General features: G+C 47.3%; 1 protein-coding gene across 5 annotated transcripts in view; it reads right to left on the bottom strand.

Annotated features, from left to right (window-relative positions):
• PRDM16 (PR/SET domain 16) overlaps positions 1-23,449 on the bottom strand; it is a 314,214-nt gene that overhangs the window by 265,841 nt on the left and 24,924 nt on the right. The window contains exon 1 of one of the 5 annotated variants that reach the window (XM_013194765.3): positions 4,596-15,599. The exons of the other annotated variants lie outside the window; for them this stretch is intronic. The gene's annotated coding sequence lies outside the window, so the exon portion shown is untranslated. Of the gene's footprint in view, positions 1-4,595; positions 15,600-23,449 lie in introns of those variants that run through there. 5 annotated transcript variants of the gene reach the window in all.

Raw genomic sequence — 23,449 nt, 5'->3', positions numbered from 1 at the left:
TGACTCAATCAGCTGAAAAAAATGCTGCAGTGTTCTCTGTTGTTGATGTGAATGTTTGGGAGCAGCTGAGCCAAAAAGCAAAAGCATATGTTCCTCCCCGCACTGAGAGTGGAGGGGAGTGTGTAATCCAATAGACACAGCTGAGTCGAGGCCACCAACAGACTGACATGCCCGCTCACACGCATGCATCGTGTGTGCGGGATGTCCGACGGGCAGCAGAGATTATTCCCCTCAGGGAACACGCTCAGCCCCGCAGGAGCAAGGTGCCCACCGCTCCGGTTAGCCAGCAGTGAGCTGGGCACCGCGGCACGGGGAGGCTGGGGGCACTGCCCTGCTGCTGCTCCAGGACCATTGCAAACAGCAAAATGTTCCATGCCATGCTCTCTCCAGCTGGAAGCACTTTTGGCACAAACTGCAGAAGCCGAGGGACACGCGTGGGCTGCCCTCTGTGCCGGGGCAGGAGCCATTGCATGGTCCCGGGGGTGGTCCTGGCCCCACCAAGCCAGTAACGGAGATGCTCGCCCTTGACAGCGGAGCCTCCTGTGAGCTCCTACCTGCCACTGCCTCCTCTATCATCACGGAGTTGCCTCCTTTTTCCCATCTTTTCAATCCCCAAATGTCCAGACTCCCATGTTTCAGCTCTCAGCACAAACCCAAGAAGCTGCCAGCTGGTTCGGGCAGCAGCTGAGGGCAGCCCGTGCGTTATCTGCAGATAATGGCACCTTGCGGTGCTAGTACAGGTAGCTACATGGTGGATTTTTTTTTCTTACTACTTTGCTTTTAGTTCTGCAACAAGAAAATTAACGTGGAAGACTATCAGAGCCTTTAAGCCTCAACACACATTAATATGGGGCCAGTAGGGGGTATAGCTTAAGATTTCCTTAACATCACATTTGGGACTTTTTACTTCCCTCAACCACAAGTTCAAGTCCCCGAGGAGTCATTTGAGTTCTTCAGCCTTTTTAATGCAATCAGCTGAGTGAATGCATTTATTTTTTTTTTTGAGTGGCCTTTAGATGTAAACGGGCAGAAGGGTTTTATAGCATACTCTCTCTCTCTCTTTTTAATTAACCACAATTGAGCTGCATGGTGGGACAGGCTGGGGACTGCCACCCACTGCTCTGTGGGCCCCCGCAGGGACCCCTCAGGGCAGGAGGCATGAGGAGCTTGTGGAATAAGGTGTCCACCACGGCACTGCCATCAGGAGGGGTTTAAACAACTAACACAGTTCTCTATCTCATACCGGCGCGTCCCCGTCTGCACTCTCTGCCCTCTTCCTTTTGTCTGTGACTCTTGTGAACTCATTCAGGACTCCTTTGAGGGCTCGCTATAGCCCCTGGGAACCTTTTCAACACCTTTATGCTGAGCTGAAATGGGCCTGTAACAGGCTGAGCTGAAACACATCCATACATCTCCTCGCATGCTCTAAAAATGCAGAAGGGCTTTGGCTTGCTTTTGCTGCACCTCTGTCTCAGGAGATAAAGGCCCTGTCTTCCCCGTGGGACCGAGACGTACATCAGATGCTGTCCTCTGGTGCTGCTGTAGCCCAACAAGCCACGGCCTTGCCCTTCCCCTGCAAAGCACCAGTGCCCACCGACAGCATCAGGCCCACTGCAGTGAGTAACTGGGGCTACGTGGCCTTTTTTTCCTCCCTCACCCTGGCATATTTTCACTATCTTGCCTCCAAGCTACTTCAAGCGGTGTTTTTCTGCACTATTTTTCAACAGTGAATGCAGGGAGGAGAGAGGGGAGGGAGGAAAGAACATGAGAGGAACAAAAATAAGATTAAAATAAAGGCCTGCACAGGGGGCCCACAGAGAAACAAAAGTCAGGGCCCGATTCCCATGTCCTCTCAACCACTGTGAACCCAGTCACTCCCTTCAACTTGGAGAGACCAAACTGCGGCTTGCAATTTTGCAGCACCTTTGTCTGGCCTAGCATTTAGAGGAAGTGGGGAAAGTAGAAGGAAAATTATTCTGCACAGGCTTCCTGAAAACTACGAGGCACTTTTGCGGTAGCAGCCGTGGGGTGAGGCAGGTCTGCACTTAGAAGAAACGCGCCGTAAGAGCCGGGCTCATCCTGCAGCCCGCAGAGCGCCCGGTCCCCGCCGTGCCCACCGCTGGACTTCTCCCTCTGCAGCAGGCACAACCCCGTGGCTAACGGTGGCCACAGCAGCTCTCTCACCCTGCCCAGCCTTTGCAGTCGGTCCTGACACCAAAAGCAGTGGCTTTCTGCATGCCCCCCCTTGCAGCTGAGCTTTCCATCCTCTGTCTCATGCCTACAGTGCAATGAGCAAATGAACGACACGGTTTGGATTTCTGATCAAACGTAGCACTGCCCACAAGGAAATTAAGGCATGCTGTTCGTTGCTGACACTGCCCTAACTCCCACATCCACGGAGCTGACCTGGCCGGGAACGGCTCAGCCCGAGCCACACGCGCCTGCCCCGAGTGCAGACAAAAACGTGTTAAATAGAACAAAACAGACTCTGGCATCCCCTGCTTGCATTATAGGTTACATCTAATGTTAAACTGGTTTGGCGGTTTGTTTGCTGCCTCGGAGTTTAGCAGCAGAAAGCACTTTGATGGGAAGCGTAAAGCCCTGTGCCCTTCACCAGTCTTTGCCCAGAGCCACTAAGTGACACGACGGCTGTTATACGCAGAAGCTCACCTTGTTTTTCTAATAGGTTTTGGTTTCAAGCATCCTTAACTTCCCAAGCCCCAGGTCAGGCCAGCATAAAAGCACAAGTATTCAGGAAGCTTCTTTGCCTTACAATTGCTGCATTTTGGCAGTGGCACTAACTCTTCATGCAGTGACTCCTTTTCCTCAAATAATCCACTTAAATACATATTATAAAAACTCATCCATATAAGCTGCAGTCACTGCAAAAACAACTCCCAGACGAGGTAGTGCCAGGTGTTCTATTTATAGGCCTTTCGGCTAAACATGCACGTGTGTGCTTTTACTTCTAAATATCTACAGAGTCTCTGCACAGAGGTTATTTCTCATCATCGGCTGTTTGACGATTCGTATCAACCTGGCTAAGGCTGGATGCTATGAATCAGTTTTTACACTGAGAATTTTCTCCAGATAAATCTCTCAAAATGTAATCGTGCCAGCTCACTACTGATTGTTATACAGATGCAATACTTCAGAAGTAGCATAACCCATTTGTTAAGGGAAACACACTTAGACTTTTGTCCTGACCTAGCACAGACGAGGCACAACTGACAGCCCAGGGGATCAAAGTCTCCTCTTTATCAACACACACTTGGCAGAAATGTAAACTTCCCCATATATGGCTTCATAAATTTGTTTGAACTTACTTGAAAACCAGCTAAAGATGTCTCAAGGAGTTAAAACTCACTGGCCCTTTCAACCCTGCATTCTGAGCGAGAAAGGCAACACAGGTACATTATACTCTGGAATTCAATTTTTTTGTCCATCCTCTGGTTTTAAGTTTGCAGGGAGGGATTAACGGAGAAGAGTTTAAGAAAGCATCAAAAGATATTTTTTTTTCGTAAGTATATATGGTTTGGTAGTGAACTGCATAGTTATTTACAGAAATAATCAATTTGTGCAAATCCAGATCAAAAAATTATGCAGCATCGTCTGGTCAGCCTCCCACTGCTGGCTGTGCCAGTTGCAGAAGGTAGATGAAGGAAGAGCAGATAAGGCAGGCAAGAAATAAACACAAGTGAAGAGCAGCCTTATCGAAAAAAGGAATGATTAACAGCAAGACAGACAACCAGCAGTGCCAAACATTTCTACGTATAGATCACTAGGAGCTAACCAGGCTCTGGAAAGTTCCTGGCCTTACTCATTTCTTCAGTTCTCCACAAGACGCCTTCTGAAGGAAAATTTTTCAAAAAGTTCGAGCTTGAAGTTTCCATGTAACAGAAAAAAAAAAAGAAAAAAAAGGGTTCTGGTGAAAGAAAACACGGCAATTCTCTAATGATGTATTGGCATATTCCTTCCTCCCCTGTTTCTGCAGCCACCCTTGCCCTGCGCACCCTGCGAGCACCGGAGCACAGAGCAGTGGCTGAAGGACCTGGAACAACTCCGTGGGCAACAACGGTGGCTCAGAAAAGGGCAGCCAAAGAGAAACCCCGTGGCTCCCAGGCTGGCGCTCGGTCTGGAAGAACAACTGCCACATTTGGAAGATCAGAGCCAAGAGTCAAAGCTGTCACCAGCTGAAATTCTAATTGAGACTAAAGACAAAATAAAGGATAGCCAGAGGCTGCTGAATACCAAAGCCAACAACAACAAATTAGGTGTTTGAAGTCATTTAAGTTTCATACCTACAGTGAAGTGGTTTTTATTTGGCGAGAGAAATACCTGGAGCAGTAGGATCTAACAGGCTATCAAGCAAATGTGCTCAAAGACAAATAAGCTAGCGCAGATCAGAACAGCAGAAATGAAAGGAGGCTGTGAGACACGTTCACGCAGCAGCTGGTAACGCCACCGTGATGCAAGACGCTCAGGGAAAGTTTAAGATGATTTTAAGCAGACATGAAAAAAACCACCTACAATGTTTCTCTGAATAAAGGGACTTTTAAAATAGAGTCACTGGTAAATCAAACAGAAACACGTACCAGAATTCTGCCAGCAGCCAGCACGACCCAGTGCTCTTCACGTCTTACTGCCCTGGAAATCTTGCACGTATGGGTCTGACACAGCAGAGAAACCTGGGCTGCCCCTCAGAAGTCAGATTCACATCCCTTGAGTGCAGAAAATACCCAAGACTCTTTTCCTAAGGGACTAATGAAACTGCTTTACCTGACCAGCCATTGGCTTCAAATAGGAGGAATTGGAAATGTGGTTTTTGTCTGCAAAAAAGGCAAGACAGCAGCTAGAGGCAGAAAGAGGAAGGAAAGAGGGGGAAGAACCAAGAAGGAAGTACCAGTTTTTTGACACCTTTTGGATGGAGATTTGCAAAGCAGAACATACCCCCTTCCCTTTCAGGAGCCTATTCGGTCTAATCTGATTTTAAAAGAGCTCCTGGCGATGAATCATCGCGCTCCGCCACGGGTGCTGCGGCGGGGTCCGGTCCTGCCCGCTCACCCTTGGGCTGCACCCCGGGGGCTCAGCTGCACCCCGTGCCCCTGCGTCACCGGGGCCGTTGTGGCCACGGACCCCCGGCAAGGCTGGGATGCAGGTGCCTGAGGTGCCATCAGCGGGATGAACACAAATGGCAGCTGCCCCTCAGCGACCATTTGTGGGCTGTGGCGAGGCGGCCCCCAGAGAGCAATGATCTCAAAACAGGCCAGAGTCCAGGTTTGAAATCCCCCTCTAATGGGTATGTAAATGCCTCGGGTTTTGCTTTCACTGCTACTAACAATTTGCCAGCAAACTTATCTTATTCGCCAAGCTCAGTTTCTCTCTCATTTATCCCCCAAACCCACAGGGGCTTGATTTTTATGAGGTGCTGAGCAACCACAGCTCCCGTGGCCTCGTGCTGCGGCTGGCGTGGTGGAGCTGGGATGCTCGGCCCCCGAGGAAGGATGCTGGGCACATCCTTCTGGAACACAGGCTGGGTGAGCAACTGGGGGCCTGCGGCTGGGACCTCGGCTTCACACTGCCCGAGATGATGTTGTCCTCCGGACCTGCCCGCCCGGGTTGTGCCCTGGCTCCTTACCAATGAGTGAGAGAAGGAACAAGCTCTAGAGAAAGGTTTCTCTTGGCACACGGCTCTATGGGAACAGAGAAGTTGCCTGCTCTAAGCCCTGTGTGGTAACGTAACGAAAGGCAAGGGGTGAAGACGTTCCCCAAAGGTAACGCTGGCAGGCGCACACAGCGAACCCAGCCCCTCTCACTTCCCTGGGCAGCCTGCTGCTGTCGAGAGCGTGGAAAACATCCAGTTCCTTTGTTCCCATGTCCAAAGTCACAGGAACAAACACCTCCCCCGCTGCTGGGCGAGTTGTCCACGCGTTCAGACCCTGAGGACCCAGGAAACGCGAGGATGGGGACAGGAGGAGCAGTGCAAGCACAAGAGCCACGCTGCTCCGCGGCACACGGTGCCCGGGCGAGCCGGCCCTGCTCCGGGTCGGGCTGCGCCGTGCTGCACGCACGGGTACCTCACACACAGCCTGCAGCAACACCGAGACGCGCCCAAGGTCACGCAGCTGATAACAAGACCCAGCGCAGATCCCAGACGTCCTGCATCCCAGTCCCCTTGTCAGACGTGATAACTCTTCATTTTCTTCCTCGGCAACTCATGTATACGATGAAGTTCCACCGGTGCATAACAGCGTCACCGAGCGACACGGACGCGCTCCTTGCCAGCTCGCGGTATTTGGCGTTTGTAAGGCAGGTGACGGGAGCAGCAGACATCTCCAGCGTTCCCGTGTACCAATCGACAAGAAGGAAAAAAAAGGATTTGACGGGTGAATGCGACAAGTCCCCTGCTCGCTGCGCGGCGCAGTCCGCACGGAGCAGTAAGGCGGCAGCCACCCCTCCTCGGAGCGCAGGGCATCGCCGGCAATTTTCCCGCCTGACCCCAAGCTTTTTAATCAACAAATAAAATAAACCAAACATTTTGATCAAACGCCTGGTTTGTGCATACACAGGCTCAGGTGAATAAAGGCTGACAAGCTTACCCTCCCCTCTGTGGGTGTTAGGCCATGCTGTGCCTCACCCTCGGCACGGCTCAGGAGGGGAGCTGTGCCCCCGCTCCCCGCGGACAGAGGCAGGGCTGGGATGGTTTATCCAGCGGGGCCCCCGCTGCCACTCTGCTTATCTGAGCCGCAGACCAGCGCACGACCACAGGCAACTTACTTCTCTCTTTATCGCTGTTTCTTTTTTCACCTTTTTTTTTTTTTTTTTCTCATGTTAGGCCAGTGATGGGATCTTCGGCCACCTAATTTGACAGATCTTACACGTCAAAGCTTATTTGGGAGCGGAACAGAGCCTGCTTTGCAGCAGCACTCATTTCACCGTGAGTCCGTAGCACCTTGCGTGTTGGGACAGTGACTCCAGCTGAGACTGGCACAAGAGGCAAAAAACAAACTAGTAATTTGTATAATTATGTTTCTTAATTTCTGTATCATCATTGAAAAAGTAGTGTGGTAAACTGCTCTAAGATGTCGGTGCAAAACCAAACCAGAAGCGCTCAGTAACACCAGTAAGAAACGAATTCCTCTGTGCCAAAATTTACATCAGAAAAAAAAATAAATAAATAAAAAATCAGGTGTTTACCCTGGCAGCGCTACAACTTTTCTCTATGAACTTTGCAAAACTTCATCCCCAAATGGATTGACTTCTACATTATCTGACATTTCCTCATTAGCTTCTTTCCTTTCTCTCCTTTCTTTGCAAAAAGGCCCTTGAGCCTAACCATGTCAGAAGTCTCTGAAATTTGACAGATCTTACATTTCCAGCTCATTTTCTAATGAGTTTGTACATCAGGACTGATTAGTGTAATAAGGAATTCATGAAGCAAATAAATGTAACATGAAGACACCTTGAAGAGGGGAAAGAAAGAGCAAGTCAAATATGTTGAGAAAAGGTCTGGCCTTTTTAACCTTCATTTAATCGTTATGACAAAGACACTTCATCAAAGAGACTTGGCAGGTATTTGGACTTTGTGTGCATAAATACCGGGCTTTGAACTTTTTCTCCCCTGCATTACCCAGGAGATCCCATCATTAGCCTAATTTAGGCAACTTCTTATCAAACAAAGCTCTTGCTAACCATCTAGTGACCTGCTAAACAAGACTTAAGTACTGCGAAGGATGAAATGCACCCGCGGTGACCAGCTGGCAGGGCACCTGCCGCACCACCGGGATTGCTTCTTGGCCATTTCGGTGAGCGTGCACCGCGTGAATCGGCTGGCAAACTTCCTCGAGGGCAGCAATCACCAAAAATCACCAGCAAATTCACGTTGTCTCCATTAATGTAACTCTCAACTAACCCTGCCAAGCAGAAGTAGCAGCAATGTTTTTTCCACAATAGGTACTGCTTCCCCACAGAAGAAAAAAAAAAGAAAAAAAAAGAGAAAAAAAAAGAAGAACATGCTCACTTGTAAAGCACATCTCTAGATTCACTTGCATTTTATTTTCTCCATGTTCAGTATCGCTTTTCTGTCATCTTTCACTTAGCTTCTACTAGAGCTGAGGACCCTCATCCCCCAAAGTTATCTGAGCCAAACAAGCTTGCACAAGGACAATTTCCTTCTGGATACAAATCTCTTCGTGGAGAATTGGCACAGAGCAACCACCCAGATGTTTGGATCCTATGGGAAGGAAATACCAGTATGGTTTATAATTTTTATTTATTTTTTATCCCCAGAAGAAAAATAGGCTTTTTGGAATAGAAACAGATTTCATGTCTTTGCTGAAGAAAGCATAACTTCGAGAAGGTTGCGTAGAAAGCACGCCCGAGGCTTTCTGAGCGGCTTCAGTCCGGGAGCTCCTCCTGGATGCGGCTCAGCAGGAAGCTGTGCACCCGCTGTAATAAAGTGTGACAGTATCTAAAACTAAAGGACAGCAGTTCTGTTAGGTATGCTGGATGAGTAAAGTGAAAATCATGAGGGTTTCAGTATCCAGATCTATTTCACTGCTGGACAACAGCGGAAGAGGCTCCACGAGCGGTCAGGGATCCCCCAGTGCTGCTCACCCGGCTGCCGTCGCTGCTCTCCTCGTCAGAGAGGGGCTCGCCCTGTCTTACCCTGTGCAATATCGTCGGGGCTCCTTAGGAAGCTGCAAGAAGATTCTTCTGAATGGGGGCTGTATGTGAAATAGTTCAAAAGAGTCCTTGTCCTGCACAGACTAGATCTGCATGGGAAGTTACTGTTTTGTTCTTAGGAAGAAAGCAAAAACCCACAAGAAAAAAAAAAAGAAAAAAAGAAAGAAGCCAAAGAAACCTCAAAAAGTTCAAAGGGTGTTTCATCAGAGTCTCAGTCCTCATGAGTAAGGACCCCTTTGTCATCTCTGGGTGACTGACTTCTCCCGCGAATGCGATACGCACAGAGGATCTCAAGAGGAGTTACACCAAAATCATTCTTCCTAAGCCACGCTACAGATTTGCCATCCACTGCAAAACTCTCGGGCTGATTTTGTTCCCACACTGATCACTGCTGTTGACACTGAGCCACGTAGTCCAGGAGAGCCCTGACCTAACGCAGCACCTCGGGCTTTGACCAGCCTGGGGGCTCTTGTGGCCTGCATCTCCTGCAGCAAGAGCCACCTCTTCTCTCTTAAAGTGTTGGAAGTAAAAAGTTTAAACTTAAAAAAAAAATAAAAGTTGTTCTAAATCTGATTCTCTTTGAAATTCTAAATTTTGTTTTTGAGGTTTTTACTGCTAATATATTCAGCTGATGTATAGGAAAAACTCACTATAAACTAGCATAGAAATGCTCCCCCTCTTCCCACTTCTTGCTTTCTGCACCCTTTTGACTCATTTGCTCTAGCCAACTTTTTTCCCCTTATTCTCCTTTTGCATCTGACCATAGTCTGCATCTTTAGCCATCACTTCAGCTCTTCTCTCTCCAGGTTCTGCAATGCTCTGGCCCAAGTCCTCACACTTTGCCTTTCACTTTTGTAGACATTTAACTACCTCGTCACTGAATATTACAAAAGAAAAAACTATTTCCTTCATTGCACAGCTGCCCTGGGTCTAATGCTGTTTGTAACATTTTCATAGACAGTAAAGCTTGTATCATTTCAAAAAAAGGAAAAATGCATGCTACAGGTTCACGCAGACTGACATACTGCAGGGTGCATTTGTCTCATGGTGCGCTTCAGTCTTTTTTTCTTCCTTCCTTACAGGTCACACTTTTAGAGAACTTGAATAAGAAGCATTGCTATGGTGGCAGGTAACAAACAAGATGGCATTTTCCAGAAAACTACAGGAAAATCAATACAAGTAAGAAGACACAAGAAGATACAATCAATACAAGAAGAAGAAACGCAGAGATAATCTGAACTCGTAATAGGATACCGGGCAAAATGTATCCAGCCATTTTGGCATAACAAATCATTTATAATATATATGATAAAAACAAGGTACAATATAATTAGCACAGATTTGGCAGGCTTCCAGCATGCTGAACTAAATAAATGATTCTGTATTTGCTTTATAGCATAGAGAACTATTTATATTGTCATCACAACGCCTGAGGGATAACTCTTTCCTGGAGTAACTCTACATACCACAGTAGTGCAACATGGCCTTTCATTTTTAACTCAGGCCTCCCAAAATGCAGCTCGAATTCAGCTCATTTCACTGCTTTTGCACCGCTCCCACGCACTTTTGCAGAAACCACAGCAAGGCTGCAGGAGCGCGAGACGGAAGCCTCTCGGTCTCGGATCCCACGGAGCCGGGGCTGGACAGAGGCTTTCGGTAAGAGCTAGCACGGAAAAATACACTTCCCAGTTTTTCTCTTTTTGGCCAAAGTGGCCAGCAAGTGGTCTTTTTCTATTTTTCCCCTACATGCATATCCAGTAGCCAAAGGGAAAAGTGAAATTTCATAGCATTAAAGCAAAAATTTCCCTATATTTTTCTGAATAGCATCCATCTGCCCACCCTCCGCAAAGATGCAAAAATTCCTTTTGGGGACCTTAGCTTTGAAAGCTTCGAATTGCTCCACTGCAGGGAAATCCCTCCTGGTTTGCCCCCCAAAACCACCACCTCCCTGAGCCCCCCCGCACCCAGCCCACCCCGCAGCACCCGGGGCCAGCCGTGCCCTGCCCGTGGCCTCTGTACCGCCGTGTGACACCAGCCAAGGTGAACTTCCAGGTAATTCCACCACATCGCCACTTCTGTTAATAAACTTCTTGAAATGGCCCAACCACATGGAGCAGTTTTACCGCAGCAGCAGAAACATCCGCGGCTGCCCAGGGGAGCAGGCGCCTACGGACGCCTTTTTCCCAGGGCAGAGCCGATGTGCACGGGGCTCTGCCTGCCGCCAGCTTACCCGGGGGAGGCAGCAAGAGCTGTGAAATCGCCCAAAAGCTGCTGTGGGCAAAGACCAAAGCTAACTAAAAGGGAGGACCCCCCTCAGCAAGGCGGTTCTCGTTCCGACCTCAGTTACATGGACACCGACCCAAATTTAAAAGCCCTCTGCAAACTCTGCCAGACACAGGCTCCCTTTCTAGGTTGGCAGGTGATTAAAGAGTTTTTGTGTTTAAACACAAGTTTTGGAACAGTCACTTACACAAAGCCTACACCTTTGATAGAGCGCGCGGCGATGAGGTGGAAGACAAACACCCACAACTGTCCCGTCAGGCCTAGCATTTTGTATTTTGCTCTGATTTGAGAAAAGGCTGAAAGGACGCTTTTACATTTTAAAAACATCTGTGAAAACTCTCAGTCCGAAACTAAGCTGATGGTCCAAAAAAATAGCAGCACTGACCTCCCTCGGTGAGACAAGCACCGAGGTAAAACATCAGGGCGTGGGGTCGGGGCAGGACCAGCCAGGTCCAAGCCCTCGCTTTGGGTGAAAACTTTGGGGACCTGAGGGACCAAAGCCAAACACCCTTCAGGTTTGTGCAGTCCAGGCTCACACCGTATCAAACCTCAGATTCAATCTCCACACTTGCAGCAAGAGGGATTGCTAAAAGAGGACGACACCTCTCCCCTCCTTGTCCACCAGAAAATTAAACTGGTGTCATTTCAATTCATGAAATGCAAGGTCAAAAGGGACTGCTGTGGTTCTCCAGGCTGACCTCCTGTACAACAACACTTCCTCAAATTAATTCCTGTTTGGTACACGCAAACCTTTTAGGAGGTGTCCAACCTCAGTGTTTAAATTGTCAGCAATAGTTAAACTTCCTCGAGTCACTGGCAAATTGTCCGAGCGTGGAAACCGTCCCAGGCGTTTTTAAGAACACGCTCAGCAAACATCTGGCAGAAGCAGAGCGGCGAAGTTTGTCCCGCAGTTGCCCAGGAGGACAGACAAGGTGATCTTCCAGCTCACCCTCCCTTCCCTGTTTTCTTTGATTCCCACTTTTTTCTTTTTTTCTTCCCAAGTAATGCTTGCATTACATCAGATGCTGTCACACTTTTAGTCTATCAAATCCAGTTTTGCTGTCAGGTAGGCGCTCTGAGATGGCAGTCCTGTCACCTCTTCACTTTCTCTTCATTAAACTAAACAGATCGAGCTTCTGGAATAACAGGCAAACTGTTTATTTCTACGTTTATAGTTACACGTTTTCGTTAGAATTTATGCATGAAGGTTTATGTTACAAAGCAACAAAATGTGTTTTCTGTTGTTTTTTTTTTTAAACCCATTTCACAATGAAATCCAGCCCCTAATCATCAACTGAGAATAGCAAAACAAGATGTATTATAATCCTCTTTATTTAAACGTTTTGATTAAATTAAACTTGAAGATACTGCAGTAGGGGCTTTCCCACTGCTCTCAGCTGAAAGAGGGAAGAAATGAACTGGCTTTAAAATGAAACAGGTTTCTCCTCTGACTGACTGCAAGTTACAGGATGTTGGTAGTGAACCAATTAAAACACATCTTAAAACGATAAATACAAACCAAATGTACATTATCAGCATGTTCAGCCTTTTGTTTCTTGGTTCTATTTTGTATCTGCTTATAGCAATCATATGTGTTTTGAAGGAGGGGGAAAATCAAATCATTTTAGGAAATAATAAATAAAGAATTCAGTGGAGGAAACAAAAGAGGACTGCATTTATTCAAACATAAAACAAACCATGCCTTCAGAGAGTAGGGCAGAAAAGAAGCCACAACGTTCCTGGATCGGGGGGACTCAGAAACATCCAGACAACAGCAAAAAATCCATCTCAATGTAAGACAGTGATGTGGCACCTAGAGAATACGCTGCAGAGGAAGGAACGCGCTGTGTATACCCCGTCCGTCTGGATCCTCAGCAAGAGATGTCCGGGCACGGTCAATGAGGAATTGCCATCTCGCTGCTCTGCCTTTCAGCCGCTCATTTCGCTCAGAAAGAGCACTTAACCTAAGGCTAAGTGAGGAGGTGCCTGTAGGCAATGCACTTCCTCTTTTCCTTCCACAACTAAATTATCTCCTGGCAGTTTGTTCTATGCCTTTTACCACCCCTGAGATATTGCAGGTTCCTTTTTAGCTCAGTGCTGGGCTGGCCCGAGCCACACCAGCTGTGCAGTGTCAGGGTGCTTACCTGCTGTCCCTCTTCCCGAGACAACAGCTTCTTTAGATGCATCTTCTCGATCCCTACTACTTATTTTGCCACCTGAAGCACAGGTAACCTGCCTTCTGACAGGTATGGTGTCTCTAGTTAACCCAGCATTAATCCTCAGCATTAATTAATGCATCAGAAAGAACACCGTGACGTTGCTAGCCTGAATTTCACCCCCATTTCCACCAGGACGTTCACGTTCTCACAAGCACCAACAGATCGATGCCCGAAGGGCGCTGGCATTTCTATCGCTTCTCTACAGTGCAATGAAGGGGGAACAAAGTATCCGTGCTTACAAAAATAAAGTTACACCCGCTACAAGCATTCACCATTTTCACAGTAAAATACACGTAAATTTCACAAATGAAAGTGTTTCACTTTTCACAAGTCCCAGAAAAACAGAATTTTTCTACCTTTTTACTTCCTAGGTTTGCTGTCCCGAGGCATAGCTTTTTTTTTCCCCCCCTTATTGATCTGCCCACAATCCCATACCCCAAGCGGATTGCTCTTAATGAAAAACTGCAGAAAGTTTGCACAATTTTTTCATTATTTGAAGCTGCAGGTAAGTAGCTGCATAGTCCTGTGCTTAGTAGAAGGAAGTATTGAAAATCTCCTTTGCTATTCCTTGTTTCACGGTTTATAACGTGATACTTATAAATACTTTGGTAGCAGATTAAGCTCCAGAGAAATGAAAACATTTAAAAAAGAGCACAAAGCCTGCAAGTGTCCAAATGAGGGACCAGAAACTCTGCTTTAAGCTCCAGGAGGGGGTTTATGAGATGTAGTGCCATGTGCCATACAATACAAGATAAACATCTGTTGTTATTTCAGTAAACTTAAATCAGATGTTAAGCTTTTTCTGCAGGGGGATAGTGGCACAAAGAAAGATCTTTTTTTCTTACCAAGGTGGCCATACCCTGTGCCGGGAAAAGTGGGAGAGGATTTTGGAGAGGAGTTAAATAAATACTGTTAAAGCAGTGTGGTGGCGTGAAGTGACCTCCTGCACCCGCGGCTGTACCCAGCCCTTCAAACCCTGAATTTCTGCCCAGACAGACATTTGCTAACGGGGAGGCCAATGCTGCGAGCACGGAGGATGAGGTACAGCGCTGGCTTGCTGAAGAGCAAATCCAAAACCAGACGACTGCAGCGGAAAGGTCTTTGTGGGCTCTGGTGGCTTTTGTGACACCAGGCAATCCCCTCGCCCCTCTGGGCTTACAACAATAAGGACGGAAGCCTCTGGTTTGGGGTTAGCGTTTCAAACCAGAACCCTAGTATTTCAAACAAATTGTCAGACTCGATTTCTCACTGCCACCAGAAGGACAGCTTATTCCACGTGGCTTGGGGCCGAGCTGCGATGCGATGCCCACGGCAGCGTCGGGGCAGCCGCCGGACACCCGCACCCCTTCAGCCCCAGGGAAGGCAGGGCTGCAGCGAGGGGACTACTGGTCCCCAGCAGGTAAAGGAGGTCCCCAGCAGGTAAAGGAGACCAGAGCTGAAATCCAAGTGAGAAGGCATTGCCCATTTGCCATGGTAAGCCCACGACAGCTTGCCGTCAGTATCACGCTTTGATTTAACAGCATCAAATAGCTCGGTTTTATATGCAGTATCCCACATCTTAAATCGTAAGGAATCAGTCTTAATTGCTAACTTTGACAGCTGTCTACTTTCCTCATTACACACGGTAAGCTGTAAGGTACAGCTAAGTTAATATTCCAAGCTGTTTCTGTTTTCAGCATATTAAAAGGGATCTTATATCCCCAGCACCAGACAGCATATGGAGTTCAGCTCTCCGAGCCTTAGGGTAAAACTTCCAGGGGTTATGCTGGACCACTGGAGATGTTGTAAAAAGGAAATTTTGCAAGGTACAGTTCCAGGAGCTGGGCTTGCTTGTGTTTCTCTGCACAGTGGTTACCGGCAGCGCAAATGAACCATAGACCAAATGCAGAGCTCCGGATAAAGTAACAGTAATCTGCCTTTGTGTCCAATTCCAGATGTATTTCTGTTCAGCTTTTAATTCGGAAATTTTGTGGCATAAAGCGATTTAACAATGCACTTTTAATGACCCAATATATATATCTTTTGTTTCATTTTTATTTACCTTAGCAGCGTACTAAAATATAACCAGCATACTTCAGTTTTTTACATTATATTTTAATTAGTGTTTTTTATATATGAAAGACAAAGACGCTACTCAGCACAAACACACATCTACTGTGCTGCATTTCCCACGGCACATAATTTAATACCCAGAACACCAAGTCTCTCTCCATCAAAGTTAATACTCCCTGGCCAGGCCTTGGTCCGTCTGGTAGCCGGGTTTTAGGGCCCACGTGAGCAGAGAACAACGCTTGTTGTTCTTCCAGAAGGACCTGATGGTTTACAAACTCAAGAAACTTCACACAAGACTTAGTATGGCTGTGAAAGGAACTGAGGGCAGGCAGATGTGCCCCACAACTAGTTAAAAAATAATAATAATAAAACCACAACACTAAAAAAATCCACAACAAAAATCCTAAAATTAATACTCATATGTGCAATACGGAGAATGCAAGAGAAAAGAAAAGAACTTTTCCCAGAATGGATGCTCAGTGCTGCCCTTAGCACTGTGTGTTGCACGTTCATCTTTCTATGTTTCCCTAAATGTTTTCCTAAATATTTTCGTGTCAAAAACCCCTCCCAAGGCCAGGAGCGGAGTTCAGGCCGCTCGTACCCATCCGTAACAGCTTGGCCATCCACGGTTTTAATCCCGTGCAACATTTATGGAGCATTCCTTTCCTCCTCCTCTGAAGCAAGTGCAAATACCGCTTGGCAGAGAAGAGCTACCCGCAAGCAAGGAGTTCCTCGGGGCAGTTACACCAGAACGCGAACTAACCATAACATCACACGTCTGAATAATACTGTGAAAAATATATAAAATATGTTATGGCATTAAAAGTTTAAACATCATAAATCTCGAGCGCGCTATTTACTAGGCTGTGGAGGTGACAGAAACAACATTCTGAAGTGGAACGAGAAGGGAAAAGAGGAGGGGAAAGAGAAGGGAGCGTGGAGCCGGCGCGCGGGGAAGCCCCCGGGGAGCGGGGGGAACGCGGCTCGGAGGAGATGCGAGGCCGGTGGGAGCCGCACACGCCTGCGTAGCAAACTGCTCGGGCAAAGGGCGTTCAGGAGAGGCAAGAAAGACGACGACAAAAATCAGGTCGGAATTCAAAGGAAAAGAATATCATGCATGTAAAGTCAGGTCCTCCAGGCGGGCCGCTGCTGTCCTGCTGAAGCTCCCCAGCCACGCCAGCATTTGCACGGGGATTACACAGAAAAGCGAGGGTAACATTGCTGGCTACAACACTTGCTCCGACATTGGCCAAATTTCAAGATAAATTCAGAGTTCAAGCTTGGATCCAAAAAAACGTTTTGTCAATTTTCGGGTCGGAACCTCGCTAAAATGTCAAATTGCTTTGAGCTTCTTTCCACGTGCTTTATTACTGATTTATTGCTCTCGGGCTCTGCGTTACAGTTCAGCAAACAGAATATTTAAGGAGAATGTTTAAGGAGTCACTGTGAGAAATATTAAAATGAGCAGCTGCAAACTTTGCAGACTGTCAGCCCAAACCTCGGATAAGTTATTTGGGGTCGTAATGGCAGAGAGGTGTGTTTCTTTGTTTTATTGGGGGTGGTGCCAGTGATGCTTTTTATTATTGTTTTATGTATTTCTGCAGTTTTAGGTGGCTGGCTGCATATGCAAGCTTTTAACAAGGAATCAACAAGAACCTGACTTGTTTGCTCCTCGGAGCCAGTAATTCATAAAGCCCCCCGTAAAACCATCTCTTCCAGGACCCCTGTTCCCCCGCCTCTCTCAGCAAACACCACTCACAGGCTGAGCACATCACAACTGGTGGGGTAACACCGTCACGGAGCAGGGCCGAGCACACAGAGCCCAGCGAAAGCCCCGACACATCGCACACGTGGGCAGAGATGATTTCTCATGCAAACCAGCTTACTTGAGTCATAATTCAGCACAAATTCAATTTTCATCTGTAACTGTGAACTTTTCTCGCTTTCGTAGCTTCAAGTCAGCTCATTAACATTACTTAGACATCATTTTTATAGTTGAATTATACTATGTTTATACTGTGGAATTCCATTACTTAATTGCTTCACTACTGGAAATTTCAGTGGGGTTCTCATTTTTCGCATAAATCTTGAGAATAAACATGTTTCTGTATTTCTCTTAATTAAGTGCATATTTCATAAAAATAGCCAACACAGACAAATTAAGCAAAGCATCATTTGTTTAATCAAATGGGAAATTCATGCTGCATGTAAATGGGGAAACTCCAAAAGCTTTGGCGTTTGCTTCCGGTAACTGCCAGAGACTGGGTATTCCTCCAGACTACCCAAATCCTCCAGAAATGCCCTGCAGAACAGCACGGCTGGTCTAAAACAGGGGGGGTGACGACACCCACAGTGTGAAGGGGGAGAGAGCCCAGGGAAGGAAGGTGCCTGGGGCCAGTCCCTCTGCTCCACGGCAAGGTCGGTTACATCCCCGTTTTGCTCCACATCAGGCAACCCAAAAGTCTGAGATTCCTTACTGATGCACTGCCTGTCTCCCAGGAAATCTGCTCTGGATTCAGGTTGTTTTATCGAGGCTTTTATCTAGAAAAAGGGTAGAGGATCAGTTTGGTTCACTGCTGTGGTGGTGGGATTTCTCATCCTCTTTTTTTTTCTTTTAGGGGATCACCGTGTACACAAGTGACTGGGTTACAGGGCCTTAAAAAAATTGGTAGCACACGGGGACAATGGTACAGCATTTTCCCACTCTTAGTGTAGAAACAGCACACAGAAGAGACGTTCTTGAGATGACGAGGAAAAGCAAGAAGTGAAAGTGAGCAATAGGAGGAAAAAAATTCCTTAATTCTAGGTCAGTGGTGAGAATATCTTTTCTTTTAACTTAAATTTGCTTCCTCTTCTGCACAGAAGTTTTTGCAACTGTTCTGAAGTTTAACAATGGAAAAAATAAAGGCTTAAAATTATTAACTGTTACAATTACTCAACATTTTAAAAGCTATTTTGTGCCCTGACTTCATCCCCCAGCGACGAAGCTTCCCCTCGCTCCGGGGCACAGAGCTGGGAGCACCCTCGCAGCCGCTGCCTCCGGGGAGCTGTGCCCTGGCCGGCAGCACGCTGTGTTCAGGCTCATGAATATGTTTACTGAAAGATCCTATTTTGAGCACCGTTTTATTCAGACATCAAAACCATTTAGAAATTATCACCTGCCTTGGCAGAGCAGCGGCAGCCGAACAATGCGAGCATCTGGATTCCGCGGCCGTGTCGGCCGTGGCAGCTGGCACCGAGCGCTCGGCCTCACTCATCGCTTTCTGAAACCCTGCCAGACTCGTACTTCCTAAATGAAACCTGGCTGAACAGCGACATTCGGTTCCTCTGGAGTCCTGGAGGAATCGGGTGATTTATGGAAGCCAGCTACTCGCGCTTGGAGCCCGGGCTAAGCGATAATCGATACTTTATCAATATTTTTAATATGGCATTATGGACTCTGATTTTTCTTTCACTGAGACGTCTGCAGCACTATAAATAACCCCCCTCCCATAGCAGAGGAAGGTCCGACTGCAGCACTGACCCCTGTGCTCAGCAGGGTGGGAGCCGCGGCTCACCTCGTGTGCTGCGACGCGCCGGAAGAGCACCGCAGGTAGCGGCCGGGCTAGGGAAAGTTCCTTCCCCAGGTACTTGCAGGTATCAGGGAACACGACACAGAAAATATGAGCACATTTTTGACCCTTCTTCAATAACAACTATTTCTTGAGGCATGTGCACATCGTGATACACCTTAGTTCTGAATCGCTCTGCAATTTCCCCGTAAAGCCAGCGCCAGTAATGCAGCTAACTTGCTTGAGTAGTTAGAAGAATGCCTGATCCTGAGCACAGCTCGCACTGGCTTCATTTGAGAAGTGCGTTCTCTAGATTTCATAGCTGAACAGGTTAAAAAAATCCCATTTTAACTAGGAAAAGAGGGCATCAGGAAGGAATTGATCCTACCAGACGGGCGCCTCAAACAGCAGTTGTTCTCACCTTTTACTATGTCAGACACTACAAGGCTTGTAGCAAAGGGTCTGAGCAGTTCTATTTCACCACAGGAGAGAGCTGAAGAGGGATAGTAACGTTCGGGAATCGTCAGATCAAGCACCAGCTCTCGGCTCCAAAGGACAAAAATTAAAGGAAATGTGACCAACTGAAGCTGTAGCCTGATGGGAAGCAGAAGCCCAACATCCTCCATACCCATGCACCAAATGCCGCTGATCTTTTCCTCTTCTGAATGCGAGAGGAGTTCCCCCAGCTGGCACCACACAGCCCCCGCGGTGTAACCTGCGAGATCGGCTCTTGCCTTTGCCCCGTGTTTCTGCATGCAAGCAGGGGTCTGCCAAGCAAAGCTGCTGCAATTTCTAAGGGACTAGAAACGAAAACATCAATTCTAGAGGCCAGAGAAAGTGGTGCACTTTGATCAGAGGGACCTAGCTCAAGCACTTCAAAGAGCAAGCTTGATTTTCAGATGGGTATTTTTCGAGTTTTAAGAAGGCAGCTACCAGTGAGAGCGATGCTAAGCCTCCCGGGCCGGGTTTTGGAGGGTCGAAGGTCACAACAGTTTCAGTTGCATTCACAAAATCCCAGTGCTTCCCAACAACTTCACACTGCTTAAAGCAACCAGCAACAGATTCAGAAGCCAGATAGGAAAGGGTAGGGAGAAAGATTTGGCAAAACAGCATCTATGTAACACAGAGAAAAGCTACTTTAAGAGCTCTTAAAGCTATTTTAAGAGCTGTGCCTTTTTCTCTTTACCTCCTTTATCTCTAATTCTACCTGCTCTTGAGAGCATGAAGTAGGCAGGTGGGAAAGCAGGGCACCAACAGCAAGAAGACCCGCAAGGCACCAAAGGCAGAAGACCCCCTCTGGAGCCACTCAGTGTCCACTTCTGATACAGACATCTTTCCCCTTAGCTCTGGCATCTTGTGTTCAACATTTTGCTGTTCATCAGCTGTAGCCATAAAATCTAATACCCAGGTTAATCCAACAGCACATTAAGTTTTTGTCCCATGACACCGAAAATAACAAAAGCTGACACAACGAACCAGCAGACACACTCATGATTTTCTCCACTTCCTGACAAAATAGTCCATTTAAAATGGAAATAAGGACATCAGAAATCAAGACATGAAAAAACCCAAAGCTTCAAGTTTAGCTCATATGTTCTTACTGGTACCTACAGCACAAAGCCGCCTATTACAAGCAAAAACAAGGGGGATCACATTGCTCGAGCCTTTTGCTGCTATGGTCGAATTGCTAGTGTAGGTTTTTGTGGCTGGCTTCCTTATCCATGCAGGGATGCCCCTTACAGAAAGCTGATTCTGAACAGCTGAGAGCTCCGTAATATCCGAAGCAGCCCCCAACCTACCTTTACCAAAACAGCATTGCTACATGGTGCGTTTTAAGGGGAACAAGACATACAATAAAACTTTTATTTCCAGCAGGCTAGGTTGCTTCCTACACATCTGGGCAGTAACCGGGGCTGTACACCAGCGCAGCGAGGGCTGTGCTCCTGACGGGCACACATGGCTGTAATGAAACATCGATACTCCTCGTAAACCCCACGCTCAACGTGTTGGCACGGAGGTGCCTTTAATCTCATTCCACGTGTAAAGTCCTCTCCCCTCAGAAAAGCTCTTCCTCCTGCAGAAACCATCCGCAGCGTGCAAAGGAGCCGGCGGCTGCGGCTTTCAAAGCAAACCCCGAAGTATTATTCCATTTTCCGCTGAATAAAAGTATTGAGGACCCTTTGTCAGGGAGGAGCGAGGCCGGCTGCCTTCCTGCTCACAATGCCACTCTGTTCGGTGGGCCGCGGAGGGGTGTTGCCCGAGAGATCCCAGCGGGGTCCAGCCCGCCGGTAACGCGCTCCGACCGCTCGCGGCAGCCACCGGCCTCCTCCACGCTTCCCTTTGAACGAGGGTCGTCTGTCGGGGCCGGGGAGCAATTTAAAACCGCCGGGAAAGGGAGAGCTTGGGTAAAGGAGAAAGAGCGATCCTTTATCAAAGCCACCCCCAGAGCAGATCGGGGCAGTATGGCAGGGTCAGACCTTGGACCCCCACACCTCCAGCCCCGATAGCGGGCTTTTGGCAGCCCGGCCCGGCTCCGAGGGGGTCGATTCACGCCTCCGTGGGGGGCGAGGGGGCAAGTGAGGACCTGGGGTCACGGGCGGTCTGAATTCCGAAATCCAGAAAAATAGGAAATGAGATTCACCGGGTAGCTGTGCTCCCCCCGCCTGATATTTTGGGGGGAGGGGGGTGGCTTCAAGGTCCGTTCACAGAATTTCTGTGAAATATTTCACATACATGCACGAGTGAGAAGAAGCCCCAGGACCACGCTGCATGCTTGCTCTGTAGCGATGCTCGTGAAGGGAGTTGCATAAACCTGCCGGGCTGCTCTCTAGGTGGGAGAGGTGGTGCAGCACAGCAGACTTACTTTCAGAATGATTTTTCACTTTGGCTCCATGTTATTGGGCCACATCGCATAGGTACCAGCTTATATCCCCTGAGAACTGCCCCATTACATTTCATTTCTCATCTAAAGTGGAACCAAATTCTGATTTCCCTGTTGTTGTTTTTTCTATGAAGGATAAAAACACTTTGTGTAAGAAACAAGCAAGTTTCAGAAACAAAGTGCACTCTCTTGCAAAGAAACTAAAGGGTTTGCCTTCATCAAACAACTGCAATTTAAAAACACCTCCATGCAGAGATGCTCTGATGTGTTTTCTTTGGGCAGGAATCATCCCAGAGTTCAGTACGTACAATTTAGAGTTCTTCTACTACCTTTAAGTGTTTGGGGGGGAAACGATCTGTTTTGATAACTTCTGACATTAAACAGTGATGAATAATTAAATATGTTTAACTGTTTCATTAACTAAAGATAGATTGAGAGCGCTCCATAGATAGAATATAGATCAAAAAGATTGAGACTGCCTGTAAATTCCCCTGATGTTTTATGACACCATTTGTATTCTGTCACTCACTAGCTTTATGTATAGTCCAAGCTGTGAACTGAATACCCCATTCAGAAAGCCACTCACTCTGCATGTTATTGCAATTTAATATTTTCACACACAGACACATCATTATCTTGGAACCTGACACTGCAAGGAGAATTCAGTAATTTTTCAAGAGTGCTTTTTTTTTGTTCCAATGCGAGCACTGAGGCACAAGATTGATCTAAATGACCACTCTTCCAATATTTAGTCTCTAGATAGATAGATCAGCAGGTAGATATTTGTCTGTGTTTTCATGGATTCTTCTCATTTCAAACATGCATGGATGCAATTTCACTGAAAGAACTAAAAAGAAAGATTAAGAATCTGTCATTACTCACAAGAATACCCCTTACATAGTTACAGCTTGAGACTGAGAACCAGATATGCATATATTGACAGTGAAGTCCTCAAGGCTGTCTCTTCAGTCTTCAATTACTGAGACGTGACTATGGGACGGGATTGCTCCACCGACGCTGCGATCCCGGAGGGGCAGTGACTACACATTCCTCGGGGCTGGGTGAGTAGAACCAGCCACATTAACAGCTCTTCAAGTTACAGGTAAAAAATATGTATTTATCAATATTTTAAGAGCCGGGTCACATCAGGAAAAGGACTTTAGAAGTAGAGACAAAGGCACAGCTGATTTGATCCATGCAAACAGGTCTATCATACACCGGACCCTTGGTAGCTAATCATTAACGAGCGTTACATACAAACTCAGATATAACAAAAATCTTTATATGCAAACAGCATCGATGTCCCAAGGAGCTCAGTGCCTCGAGGGCCTGCTCCAAAGTCCAATGAAGCCGATGGAAGGACTGCCGGGAACTTCGGCAGGTACCGGGGCTGCAGTGCCGCCTTGCGCGGCTGCGGCGAGGGTTCCCCTGCGACCGCCTTTGCTGCAAGTGACAAAGCCAGCCCGAAGCTCCAGCTGGTCACAAACCACTGTCATTAATGCTGCACATTCCCAGGAACCGGCTGCAGGACAAACATGATACTAGCGGGCAGGAGGAGAAACAACGAGTGTGCAAGGTTAAAGGCGAACTTCCACTGTGGAACCCCTGTCTCCTGGGCTTGGGTTAGACATGAGCCTCAGCTTGCCCCAAATGATGCCTTCAGCGCTACCATTAAGGAAGAAAAGAGGGTTCCCATCCTAAGCAACACCCCAGAAATCTTCCATAGTTTCTTATTTCCTTCACCCAGACAGCACGGCAATAGACGTGCAGAAGAGACC

This window comes from Anser cygnoides, chromosome 23 (genome assembly GCF_040182565.1).
Source record: "Anser cygnoides isolate HZ-2024a breed goose chromosome 23, Taihu_goose_T2T_genome, whole genome shotgun sequence".
NCBI classification, from domain to species: Eukaryota; Metazoa; Chordata; class Aves; order Anseriformes; family Anatidae; genus Anser; species Anser cygnoides.
This window is presented reverse-complemented; position numbering and strand designations above follow the sequence as displayed.